The sequence below is a fragment of the Sycon ciliatum genome, chromosome 13, assembly GCF_964019385.1.
Source record: "Sycon ciliatum chromosome 13, ocSycCili1.1, whole genome shotgun sequence".
NCBI lineage: Eukaryota > Metazoa > Porifera > Calcarea > Leucosolenida > Sycettidae > Sycon > Sycon ciliatum.
This window is the reverse complement of record NC_088655.1, coordinates 8,243,913-8,257,668: the sequence shown is the minus strand read 5'-3', so window position 1 is coordinate 8,257,668 and position 13,756 is coordinate 8,243,913.

Genomic DNA, 13,756 nt, shown 5'->3' with positions numbered 1-13,756 from the left:
CCTGTAGAGACTGTTAAAGCTGTTGGGGATCACCAGTATAATGTCAAGTCATTTGGGAGCACTCGTCTTGTTAGCTTTGAAACACCCTCATGCTCTTGCGAGGACTGGATTCTGAGAGCCCTACCGTGCAAACATATGTTTGCCGTATTCAGGATGGTACCCGGCTGTAGTTGGGAGTCGCTGCCCGAGACGTACCGCTCCAGCCCCAAAATAACACTAGACATCGATCTTGGAGATGGTGAGGTTCATTCAGAGGATTTGGCAGTGGCTGAGGAGGTGACCAACTCGCCGCATGATGAAGTTGGGACCCAGCTGTCAAATCCGGTTTCCAATGAAATTCCTTTGCACAGGGTAAGTTTGCTTATAGTTTGTTGTGCTTTAAAAATTTCCCTTGCATATATTTGCCTGAAGGAAAATCATTGCGTAACGTTTTTACAAAGGCGACACTGAGACAATCATCTTTTAATAATGCAATGCTTAAAACCAAGATTACATAACTCCCCAGAGTGTGCAACTCCCACATACCCTGCTGTCCCGACAGAATTTCAAGTTGACGTCATTATTTATGACGCAATGCTCCTTGCACCAGTGATTTACAACATGTGTACCGGTTTCAACGCATCACACGTTTTTCTTTGCAATAATTAATCGATCGGCTTCGGTCAACCACAGGTTCCGGATTCGTCTGATAATCTGTGTACATTGCGCATTGCATCAACAAAAATGACGTCAACTTGAAATTCTGTCGGGACAGCACCCATTGTGGAGTTGCACACTCTGGGGGGTTATGTACTCTTGTTAAAACTATAGGCACACTCATATCCCAATGCTAGCAATGAATAATGTTTCCATGCTATGATTGTTAAATATGTACTCAGATGGTGAGCAAAAGACCATATGAAATTTAAAATAATTCATATTAAGCCCCACCGTTTTCCTTGTTTCCATTTTCTATTTCAAAGAATTTTTTTCTTTTGTGGCTACTTTCCTTCTGTGCAGACACAACAGCAACAATGCCGGCTCGATGCAAGGCAAGCACGAAACATGCTCAAAGTCCTCCAAGCGCAGACCTTAGTCTGTACAGAATCAAGTGCTGTACGCGATCTCAAAACTCAACTGGAGAAGCTGTCAGAAGAGTTTGCAAAAAGTCTGCCCACTGATGAGTCTGGCTTGGTTATCCAAGAGGGTATGTAAAGTGTCGTTAATCATGACTAAAAATTTGTCGATTCCGCAGACATGGACCTTGTGTGTTCTGGTGAGCTGGTTTAATATTGCTTTGTTGTTCGCTAGACTTTGATGTGATAGGTCTGGCCAGTCATTCGAGTTCCGCTAATGCCACCTAACATCTCAAAATAGCTAGCAGTCCAGAGCCGATTGAGTAATGTTTGTGCTATTTTGTATGATTTCCTGCACAGCGTCTTCACACACCTTGAACCAACAGTTCAGTGCCAGGCGCAGGCTGCACGAAACGTATAGCACTGCTGTCCCTGATCCAGCCTTGCAGTCAGGGCATGCCAAGCGTGGTCGACCTGCAGTCGAAAGACACCTCAGGTGTCGTGTCGGAGTTTCCGGAGAGACTGAGCGGAGGCAATTCCTACAAGCTCAACAGCGTGAGCAAGGTGTGTGTGCGGTAGGCTTTACTATCCCCAGTTAATTACTTTGCTTTGCCTCCCCACTTAATTACATTTCCTTGCAAGTTCTACGTCACAAACGATCGTGTAGTGTAATAGTGGGAACAGAACGTTTGTGCAATGTTCCTCTTCTATTTTAATTGACGCGTTACTTTACTTGCCACTTTGACTCATGTAACATTTTTACAGCGTCAACAAGACCAGGTTCCGTCACATTGACAGCACTACCAGGAAGCAGTTCAGTACAACAGGTTGCAGCTCCCGAACGTAAGTGGTGATGTCTTCAGTGCGCATCTCTACACTATACAGCAGACTAGCAGTCGCTTCTTCTGCATGACGTAGCAACTTCTGCTTTAGTGCTAAGGAACAAACAGCCAAACCAATAAATAATTGTTAACAGTAAAGATTGCCGAACCCTGGCTCCACCATACATGTTGCATAATTGCCTGATGCCATGTGCCGTTGGCAAAGCCTGGGAATTAGCCATCGTCCTAAGCATTGTTTTATAGTTCACGTGTTTGTATGTGTTGTTTGTGTGTCAATCTGATATAGCTGCTATCACTGTACGTCATTCCGCAACATCTACCTTGGCCCCTGCACCCGTGTGCACAACAAATCGGGAACAACAAACAGAACTGGTTGCAGAGGTATGTTGGGAACATTCGCCCGCAGGACTATGTCCTATTTTCTGCATTGGTTTTAATAGTTGGTTGGTCTCAATGTTTGACTTCGTGCTTTTCCTTCCTATTCTGGTGTGGCACATGTATGTTTGTGCTTGTGTTTGTGTGTGTGTGTCTTTCCGCGTGCTTATCTATTGCAGGTGCCCGTGCATCTCAATCTACTGCAGCCACATCGTCTACAATGTCTGTACCAGTCATGTCTGTACCAGATGAGCCACAGCAAAGGGAAAGATGTCATACACGTACGAGTTTGCTGGTATTAGTTTGTAGCATTGTGATAGATGACAAATTCATTTTTCTGTGGTAGAAATGATGTGCTTGGTCGTGTTTGTAAGGATTTAAAGTTTAAACCATGAGAGCAAAATCATGATTAATGCTAATGTGTATGTGTGTGGGTGGGTGTATGTGCGCGTGTTCGTGTTTCAACATATTACAGCTGCGCGTTTACTTCACTCTGCATGAGCCACGTTGTATCCAATGTCTGCTACGTCTGTACCAGTATGCACAACAGATGGGCTACAGGAAAGGGCAAGATGCAATACAGGTATGCTGGTTTTCGCTTGCATTATCCGATAGATTTCCCTATTCCAGTTTTAAATCGAGGTGACAAGAGTTCTCCATCTTTCGGTTCCTAATTAATACAATAAAGCATTCAGGTTTGTTCTGGTCTTAATGCGTGTAAAAAGGGTTTCAGAGCAGACTCGCTCTCCTCCCATTCACTCTGCAAACGTTAAACTTGAACTCATTTGATCAATGTTTCGGCAAAATTGCCCTCATCAGGTATCAGCATCAGGTGTGCAGGTCTGACAGGGAGCAATTATATACATGTACATGCAATTTGTGATGCTATGAAGTATGATATGCTACATCTCACCCACCGTGACGTTCCAGAATCATAAAGATATTGATACGTCAAAGAAGTATGCTACCAACAACAATTATTCAAAGAAGACAATGCGGTGATAAATTCACGAAAAGCCCGAAGTTTTTTCACACAGACATCCACGCACACCAACAAACCCATGCACACACACACACACATACACACACATTCACACACACACACACTCCAACAAAATGATAATGCACAGTGCACTGGTGTAAGATGTAGCAAAAATAGCAGCCAGCGTCAGATGTCACCTCAGTGCCCACATATCAAGAGTGAGTAACTCAACGCACAATAATATTTTTCTATGTGCGATGTTGCATATTACGTGTGATTCAAGAATATTCTTACGCGGCTCAAGTTCACTCTACACTACCATAAGGATGAATGGAGCGGTTGGAAAAATCGGGAAACAACACAAGAAGGGAATGTCCTTGCTGATTCTCTACTTCTAGCATAAATTCTGGCTTCGTTTTCGTTATTGCACATTACCGTGAAACCACTGATAAAAATGAGTGAAAAGCTTTTGGTGATATGAAACTGACAACCTTGTTGTGGTGTGTATATAAATTGTGTTCGCCTATCTCTCTATTTAAATATATATTGCGCACGTGTGTGTTGTGGTATTTATGTGTGTTGTAGCTCCCAACGAAGCCTTGCCGGAACAAGAATTGTTGTCATGCCATGTTTGTACCACACACGACATGGGGACCTATTGCAGGCATTGTCGTGTCTCTGATTGGTGACGAATGCTTGGACGTGTGTGCGTATGTCACATCGGGTTCGGCAGCTTATCATTATTATCAAGCGTTATCAATGCATGTGTGATGACCCTCCATACACAGTGGCAATAACCATTTACATGTAACAGTTGCGTACCCTAATGCTGCGATCATGACTATGCATAATAATTAGAACAGTATGATAGGTACGTTTCTAGAAGATCGAGTCACGTGTTAGATATCTCCTACTCCTCATCATCACTACAGTCACGTGTTAGATATGTCCTACTCCTCATCATCACAACAGTCACGTGTTAGATATGTCCTACTCCTCATCATCACTATAGTCACTCCCTGCTGGCGCTCCCCAATATGTTACCTAGACTCGCCCTGACCACAGAACTATCGTCACTATTCTTGTTGTCTCTCTCTGGCTGGATCGCGTCCAGCTCAGGCAACGCTTTATAACCTAAGTACAGCCGTGCTTCGCGGGCTTTTAGTTATTCCTCTCTCCTCGTATTTTCCGCCAATTGCTGTTGCTGTTGCTCTACTTCTTCTTCGTCATCCTTTACCTGTGTTTTAATGGTAAGACATTACTTATTTATTTATTTCACCTTCCCGTGGCCAGAGAATATAGGCCAATATAGATGGAGGGGGGGGGGGTTATGCTGTCAATAATTTCTCCTTTATTCTCTTTTCACTCCGAATACATGATTATGAAACTCACTCTCTCTGTGCTCTGTTGTGAAAATATAGACGTGGTCCGGGTTGTTTTAGAGTCAGACAATTGCATATATCTTGCATGACTTGTAAATAAGTCCTGCTGCTTTGTATATAAACCTGCGTTCTGGTGTGCTTATGAGTTAAGAACACATATCGTTCTGAGAGAGACAGTGAGTTACAATTATACGGAGAGAGAGAAAGAGAAAGAGAAAGAGAGAGAGAGAGAGAGAGAGAGAGAGAGAGACAAGCAATACTTGACTGATTGGAACTAATGTTTTAGCGATTCGAAGGTTGTCTTCTTCAGAATGATCATGAAGAGAGATAAAACGGAGACATCGTTTCTTTCCTTCTTTACTGCTAGTACTGTATACCCAGTGCTGATAGTGCTGGGAGGGTACAATCCACAAACTGAGGGTTGGCACTTTTGTTAAATGTCTCCTGCAATCAAGTAGAGACGGTTCAAATAGCCCTGCCATATCAATTCGGTCGGCAGCTGGATACCAATAGAGGCTATGCGATTACAATATAAATTGATATGCGTGGGCAAAGTCGCGGCACAGCGATGGACAATCGGCTCGCGCTGTATACTGACCATTCGTTCCACTAAACGTAGATCCACTTGCGGCCAAGACGACCTTGGTAATGTACTGTTGCGCAAGTCCGCAGGCGAATTGATGTGTCTTGCTTCAGGGTCCTATTCCTTGCTGCAAATCATGACAATCATGATAATAATATTATGTTGCTATGTTCTCTTGCACAGAGTCAAGTAGACCAATTTTAGGCAGCACGAGTTAAAATCCTCAGTTATTAGGCACATGTACTGGCTGAGATGATTCGTTGGGACTATGCTGGTACGTTTATATGTTCAGCATGTTCCCTTCTCTCCGGAGACGTGTGAGACGATTTCCATACACACAGTACATGTACAGGTGCGTTACGGACACACATTTCTTGCATCGAAAACTTCCGCCGCCCCATAACAATGCCAGATTTCGGGTAATCGAATATGCACAGCTCCATTTCAAGCTGCAAGGCAGACAGTCCTGCTCGCACAGCATCAACAGACAACTGAAAAGCTATCAGGATGTTCTTAGGCTTGACATCTGCCAACAACAAAGCTCATTTTTTATTTTACCAGAGCCAACAGACGGGGGAAGAACGAACTAAATTAATTGCAGTTGGCGAATACCACAAACAGTTCGTATCTGTATCATTTATTTTTCTCCTTCAACAAGTAGTTCTCAAAACTCTACAAGACGAGATAAGAAAAGCACAGTACGAGAGAGAGCTAAGGTACATACACTAGATTGGAGACCAGGGAGTTGTGTACGCGCATGCAACTTCAGGTTGCTCATCCGTCTGACCTCGCAATGGCCACGGCCAAGTGTCCAGTCGGTATCGCGCACCGCTACGACGCGGCCAAGTACGAAGCCTTGGCTGTGACGTTTATTTTTTTATTGACAAAAAATCCGCAAAAAAGGTTGGGCTTGTCCCTTTAGTCCTACCCCTAGGCTTAAGTGGTGTGGTGTGTACAACTGAGCTTCAGCCACAGTCATGTCGTGGGAGACCTGTTTATTCTGCTTCTACACACTTTCATCACTAAAATATGTGGCCAGGATTTTGTAAGCAACTGAATCCGGTTTTGAGCTGCTCACTCCTGCTCTCATGTACTCTAACCCAAATACCTATCTGACCAAGTAGTCCGGACTCATCCGGACTAATAAAGATTGTGTCAAGTAATAGTTGTAGTAGTAGTAGTACAATGTAGTAGTAGTAGTAGATTATATTTTTTTAGTTGGGGAGTCCCAACAGGCGTTGCCTTTTTACTGGGAACCCTATGTGAATTTTTACCATGTTTATGTCGTATCCGGTCGGCCCCAGGGCCGCTCCAGGCACCAACATGTCCACACGCTCACTCGCATGTTCAAAGAAGACAGAACACATAGATCAGGCTGTTGTTTTCTGTAGCAGTCTAAGTTTTGCAGATACTGACTTCAACCCCAGGGTTCCACTTCCCGGGAAAATCTACAGAAGCAGATGCAAACGACCCCCCTTCTTTTGTTAACCCTTTGGAGTCCATAACTTTTTTGCTTCCTCAGTATTTGTGGCCGTCCCGAAAATGCGCACTCAATTTTCAACATAACTTTGGTTCTACTTCACCGATTTTGAAGATCTTGGGCTCGTTGGAAAGCTCTTGATGAGCGAAAAACAATGAGCCCAAACTTGCCAAGAGCACAACTCATTGTCCGCCACTTAGCGCTCCAAACGCGTGTTCAGCTCCAGATCTGAGACAAAATCGGTCTCTTGCAGCCCTTTCACTGAATCTAGATCGGAACTGTTCCACATTTTTTCGAGTAGCACCTTACTTTGCCGTGACTTCGCGCCGCACCGGTCCTGGCACGTGCCGCCTGTCCTGAAGCTGGGAAAATCCCTTTTGTCACGCACTACTGACTCGCAACACGCAGCGTAGAAAATTCAAAATGTTCGATCGATCGCCGCTCACTCGAACTTCATCGGAGAGACTTCGGACCTGTTTGAGGCGATAGCTGACAATTTTCTCTACCACCTAGATCCTTCGATTGTTGAATTTGGTCAAGATTTGGCAGAGAACCGAAAGTTTGACTGCGCCCACATGCATACAAAATGCCCATGGTTCGAAACCGAACCATGGACTCCAAAGGGTTAATAATGACAACTCTCAAAATAAGTACTCCCACCGACTGAGAACCCGCCGAAAAGGGCACTCGACTAGAGCTATCCGATCTCTAAAAAGCGGTAATAGCATCAGCTACATCCCAGAGGCCAATTCATAGGCTTCTTCTGGGAACTCGCAAGGCCTAGGACTCAGCAACAATCAGTCTGCAATCAGCCAAATGCACAGAGCTAGCAAGCGCTGCAAATGCGTCAATTTGCAACAAATACAAACTGGCGTATCTTTCCAATTCTTCCTTACCGACAAGGTCAGGGGACCAGCGAGAATCGCACTGTAGGGGCGTTGATTCCACTCCCCCCGATTGGGCGGTAGAAACCCTACAGCAATGGCTTCAGCTACAATAGCTGCACGAGCAGGAGCAGCTGCTGAGACAGCGCAGGAGGTAACAGCAAGTTTCACAGCACCTGCTGAACCATAAGGTCACAACACACAAAACCACAAAAGAACACAAACCACAAGGACAGCAGGAAAACTGCTGCCACTGTGCCAGCTTCGTCATACAGGTCAAATTCTCCATTGACGCCATGATCAAACCCTTGACTTGGCGGCGCTCCACAACTGTTTCCAGAATGCGAATGTCCATACCAAGTGACACAAACCAAAATAATGGATATACGACGCCAGGTGGAATTTCCGTCAATCTTACGATCACGAGCAACAGCCCCAAGAACAACCATACCTTATTCTTGATATCCTTGAGATCTCGTAGAAGTCCGGTCATTCGCGGATCGGGCAGCGGAAAATCCATACTGCCCGTCCATTCGAACGACTGGGGCATCACAATGTCATAATCATCAATGTCTCTCTCGTTGACAGCACACAAGGTGTCGGATCCTGTTCACTGCGCCAAATGTCGTATAAGGACGGCCCGGGGTTAGACCCCAAGGCTGCGGTCGTCGACATCAACTAACTTACTTACTAAACCTTCCCATCACAAGGCCGTGCAGTGGTGGCCACTTGGAGAGAGGGTCCAACAACAGAATTACTCTTACGCACGCACGCACATATACCTAGACATACTCTCACACACACACACACTCAGGCATATACAGACACGTACACTCACACCAGCGTTCAGGTTGACTCACATCTTCAAAGGAGCTAACTTGGTTCAAGAGACAATAATTATTGAGAGCACAAGGCAAGAGAGACGAAAGCCGAAGCTTCCGCCTGAAGGCGGAAGGCAAGAGGAGAGAGAAAAGGAAGGTGATGGCAATAGTATCTAGTTGCGGCCATGGAAGTCCATGGCCACGAGCTTGCTGGTCCCGCATGCAATAGCGTATCAAACCGTTGTAAATATCTGTACGAACTGTTGCATAAAGAGCGGGAGCCATGTGGGGAAATAACAGCGTATACCAAATAAGGAAGGCCCCAGCCTTGTGTGAAGATATAAAATAAAGACGATTATGAACCCGTTTACGGGAGATAGATAAATAATTAGACACCTAAATAAGGCATACTTGTCCCGTAGAGGCCTAAAAGGCACGTGTCAATAGTATGGATACGACATTTACATACAGAGTAAGAGATGGGGCCTGACGGCAGCCAGTGGGAAGAGCATTCCATTTGTCTGCCGCCAGGAAAGAAATAGAACGCATGCCATATTGCGTAGAAACAGGCGGAAGAACTAATGCACGCTGTGTCTGGCCGCGCGTGCGTGCCTAGTGTCCAAGCACAGCAGCCCTAAGCTGGAACAAGGATTGGAGAAGGAGACTAGCGAGATGTGGGGTCAAGCCGCGGTACACGAAAACATAGAGTTTAAGATTTATGTGCTGTTCAAAATAATAGAGAAAATATTTGCGGAGAACGATTTCAGTAGACATCATACGGTCAAACCCAAAAACCTTCTTCATTGCTATTTGACCGACCGTCACGATCTTGTTGAACAGGGTGGCGCTGAGACAGTGCAGATAAGCGTTACTGGCCTAGTCGAGAGTCGATTGCACAATGGATAAAAAGAACGTCCTCTTCGCTTCAGGTGTTAGGTTTTTTCGGCCATGTCGAAGGCGGCAATCTTGCCGAACACCGCACCGCAGACCTTCTAGACTTGCGGCTGGAAGGTGAGATGCTCGTCGATGAGTAGTCCGAGATACTTCACGGTGGCTGCAGGGATGAGGGGCTTGCCTTTGCAAACTAGGGGGATTGGTAGATGAGGCACAGGTTGGCGTGGGCGCCGAAGACCAGGAACTGCTTCTTGTCAGGGTTCATGAGAAGTCCTTTGTCATCTAGGTAGATCTCCAGAGCGCTAAGGTCATCTTGAAGCTTTCGCAGCATGGCAGAGAGGTCCGTTCCAATGATGAAAAAGGCGATGTCGTCGGCATAGAGCTGAGGACTACTGTTCCGAACAATCTATGGAACCTTGCAGATGTAGACGCAAAAGAGGAGGGGGCCAAGGACGGACCAGTGCGGAACTCCCCTGGTGCAGGGCACAGTCCCACCTTGCTCCCCATTGACCATTATTTGTTGACTTCGGGAAGACAGATACATGTACAGTAGTCCGCGAACCACTTCAGCACCGAGCCGCCTAGCCTGACGTCAGCCAGCTCGTTGACCAGTTGCTGATGCTGTACACGGTCGAAAGCATTGCTCATATCTGTGAATAGTATCGCGCATCGCTGGCCAGTGTCCAGTGCTCTTGTCCACCTATCTATGGAAACAGCGAGGGCATCTTCGCAACTGTGATTTGGACGGTACGCAAACTGCTCCAGTGGCAAGGCAGACAGCTCTGGGTGGTCACGGAAGAATTCAGTAATCTGCCGGTGGACAACCTTCTCCAATATCTTGGAGGCAACGGACAGCAGAGATATTGGCCGGTAGTTGGTGGCTGCAAGTTTGTCTCCAGACTTGAAGAGTGGGCACACGTGTGCATGCTTGTAAGAGGCTGGAAAAACGCCAGAAAGTAGGGACTGATTGATTATGGATGTTAGTGAGGCAATGATAGTTGCTTTGCATGACTTTAAGATGCAGGGAGGAATGCCATCCGAACCCGCGGCCTTGTGGGAGTTGAGAGTAGTCAGTAGAGCCTCAACTGTTTCAGTGTTGACCAAGGTGAAGTCAGTCAGGGTGCTAGGTGCTGTCGGATCCCTGTCGGCCGGTATCTGCAACACTTCTGGCCTGGCTGAGTCGTGACGACATCACAACGGATACAAACTTACAGAGACCTGGGAAATTTTTGACTGCATTTTTGAGTTTATAGGCAAGGCAGAGATGAAATTTGAAAATGTTTTCTGGTGAATCTCTGGGGAATAGCCTTCTCTAGCTTCCTATAGTTTTAGTTTTACATTTGGACAAAATTTGAAAACGTTTTATGAAAGGTTCGTGTTATTTTTTCACGGACCTTTCAGAAAAACTCAAATTTTGTCCAAAAGTAAAACTAAATTTATAGGAGGCTAGAGAAGGCTCTTCTCCAGAGATTCACCAGAAAACATGTTCATATTTCATCTCCACCTTGCCGATAAACTGGAAAATGCAGTCAAAATGTGATCAAAATGACCCCTAAAAAGTTGTACCGCCCCAGCCACCTTAACACCAGATAGCAATGTGAGTCAGTGTCAATCTGTCGCCTAAAGTGCACCTGAAAGCAGGATTTTAGCGCTCACACACGACCCCTTATAAGTTTAGCACGGCACGCATCTAAAACAGTTTTCACACCAACAGTGAGAGCTACCCTAACCGTACATGTAGATCTTTCACTACGGTACAACTCATCAACCACGTATTTGTAGATCTCTCACTACAGTTCAACTCATCAACCACGTACATGTAGATCTCTCACTACAGTACAACTCATCAACCACGTACACGTAGATCTCTCACTACAGTACAACTCATCAACCACGTACTTGTAGATCTCTCACTACAGTACAACTCATCAACCACGTACATGTAGATCTCTCACTACAGTACAACTCATCAACCACGTACTTGTAGATCTGTCACTACAGTAACTCAACTCATCAACCACGTACTTGTAGATCTCTCACTACAGTACAACTCATCAACCACGTACTTGTAGATCTGTCACTACAGTAACTCAACTCATCAACCACGTACTTGTAGATCTCTCACTACAGTACAACTCATCAACCATGTACATGTAGATCTCTCACTACAGTACAACTCATCAACCACGTACATGTAGATCTCTCACTACAGTACAACTCATCAACCACGTACATGTAGATCTCTCACTACAGTACAACTCATCAACCACGTACATGTAGATCTCTCACTACAGTACAACTCATCAACCACGTACATGTAGATCTCTCACTACAGTACAACTCATCAACCACGTACTTGTAGATCTCTCACTACAGTACAACTCATCAACCACGTACATGTATTTGTAGATCTCTCACTACAGTACAACTCATCAACCACGTATATGTAGATCTCTCACTACAGTACAACTCATCAACCACGTACATGTAGATCTCTCACTACAGTACAACTCATCAACCACGTACATGTAGATCTCTCACTACAGTACAACTCTTCAAACACGTACATATAGATCTCTTACTACAGTATTTTTGTATTTATATCATTATCTCATGGCACATCATGATGACGGCCAATAAAACTGAGACAAGGGTGAAAGCCAACCACAGCAGTAAAACAGATAAAAGAATACAAAATAAGAAGCAAAGTAGGCAAAGGAGGAGACAAACCAGCAGGATATACATGAAACCTATAATTGAGCAGAGATTTTAGCAACAAAATTATCCATCGACGTGCTGGTCTTGGCCTGCGTTGGTCATGTTGCCCAAAACACATAGCCAGCAAAGATCGGGGATCTAGTGAATAGGGTGGAGGCAGCGCGTGGGAGACTGAGTGAGTTCCGGGTATTCCGTGTTTCGGAGAACCAATTATAAGCCTGCATATGCAAGGGTATTTTATTTAGTAATATTTTATGTATGAGAACACAGAGGTGGTACTTATGTCGAGTGGAAAGGGGACTGATCTTGGCAATTTCGTAAAGACTAGCGGAGGGAAAGCGACGATCTTTGCTAAATAAGATTTTAAGGAGCATGCGGTTATGGGTTTCTAGCTTGTTCAATACAGTAGTAGTTATGCCAGACCAAGCAGTATCACAGTAGTCAAGTAAGGGCAATATATAGCAACGATAAAACAAGCGTTTGCAAGAAAGAGGAAGATGTCTACAGTGGGCTTGAAGAGCCCCAAGGATGGAGCTTGTGCGCTTGCAGACATACTGCACATGGGGTGACCACGACAATTTAGAGTCAATAATAACGCCAAGATGCTTATGCTCTTCAACAATACGAATAGCAACACTTGAAGAAGGAAAACAAAGTGGCAGGGAAGGGGGAGAAGGGGAAATGTACATAGCTGCCGTTTTATCAACGTTTGGCTGCAACTTCCAATCATGCATCCAGGTTATAACTTTCCCAATGCTATCTTGCATGGCTTCGTGCAGGCGTATAGGGCAAGCATTGGAGCATAGCAGAGCTGTGTCGTCAGCGAAAAGGCTGACACCAGGGGCAATATCGGGGAGGTCATTAATATACAGGAGAAATAGCAGTGGCCCAAGGATTGTGTTGTGAAACGACAAGTTCTCGAGAGTGAAAGGCCTTCTCGCTTGTGACATTGTGTTCGTTTCAATGCAGCTGTATCCCGACTCCGCCGTACCGTTGATGGTTACGACGTAGTATACGCTACATGCGCTATGTGCGGTTTGCTGAGTGCACTGTAGTTGTATGTTGTATGTGTATGCTTTTCTCATATACGCTGTCATTTTCACGCTATAACTACCTGGTGGTTTTAGTGTTAGTTATTCAGTTAGTTCAGTTCATTCAGTTGTTCCATTCATTGTTCATTGTTATTAGTCGATGGAAGTGAAAGATATTGTTGAGAATAAATAGTTGTCCTCGTGCCGTGTGGGGTCGTTCGTTCCTGATACTTTAGAGAACCAGAGGGTTCACAACATTTGGCGACCACGCCAGGATACGAAGCGAGCATGGCACAGGAACTATGGATCATCGAAGCCAGCTTTATCGCCAACGGAATTCGGTATGGATTTGAAGGCGATAGGTTGAGAGAATACGTGGAGAAGAGGCTCCGACAGAGCGAGGAGTTTGAAGAGCGCAGTGCTAGAAGGCAAGAGTGTGCACTCCGCACAGAGTTTAACGAAAAGCTCAAGAAGATGGCCGAGCGCATCGCCGTCGGTACATATTATGAGGAAGCAAAGCGAGATTTGCTTGCCTCGCCCGGAAGGACGCCGGACAAGGCGTGTAAGACTTTGCTTACAGACAAGCAGCGGTCAGAAGAGTGCTTGAAGCCAGTGGGAGGATCAGATCCAAGGCCCACTGCGTCGGTACAGAGCATGGCGACATCGGTCGGAGACGCTCAGAAGCAGCTGGAGTCTCGGCCGAACAACG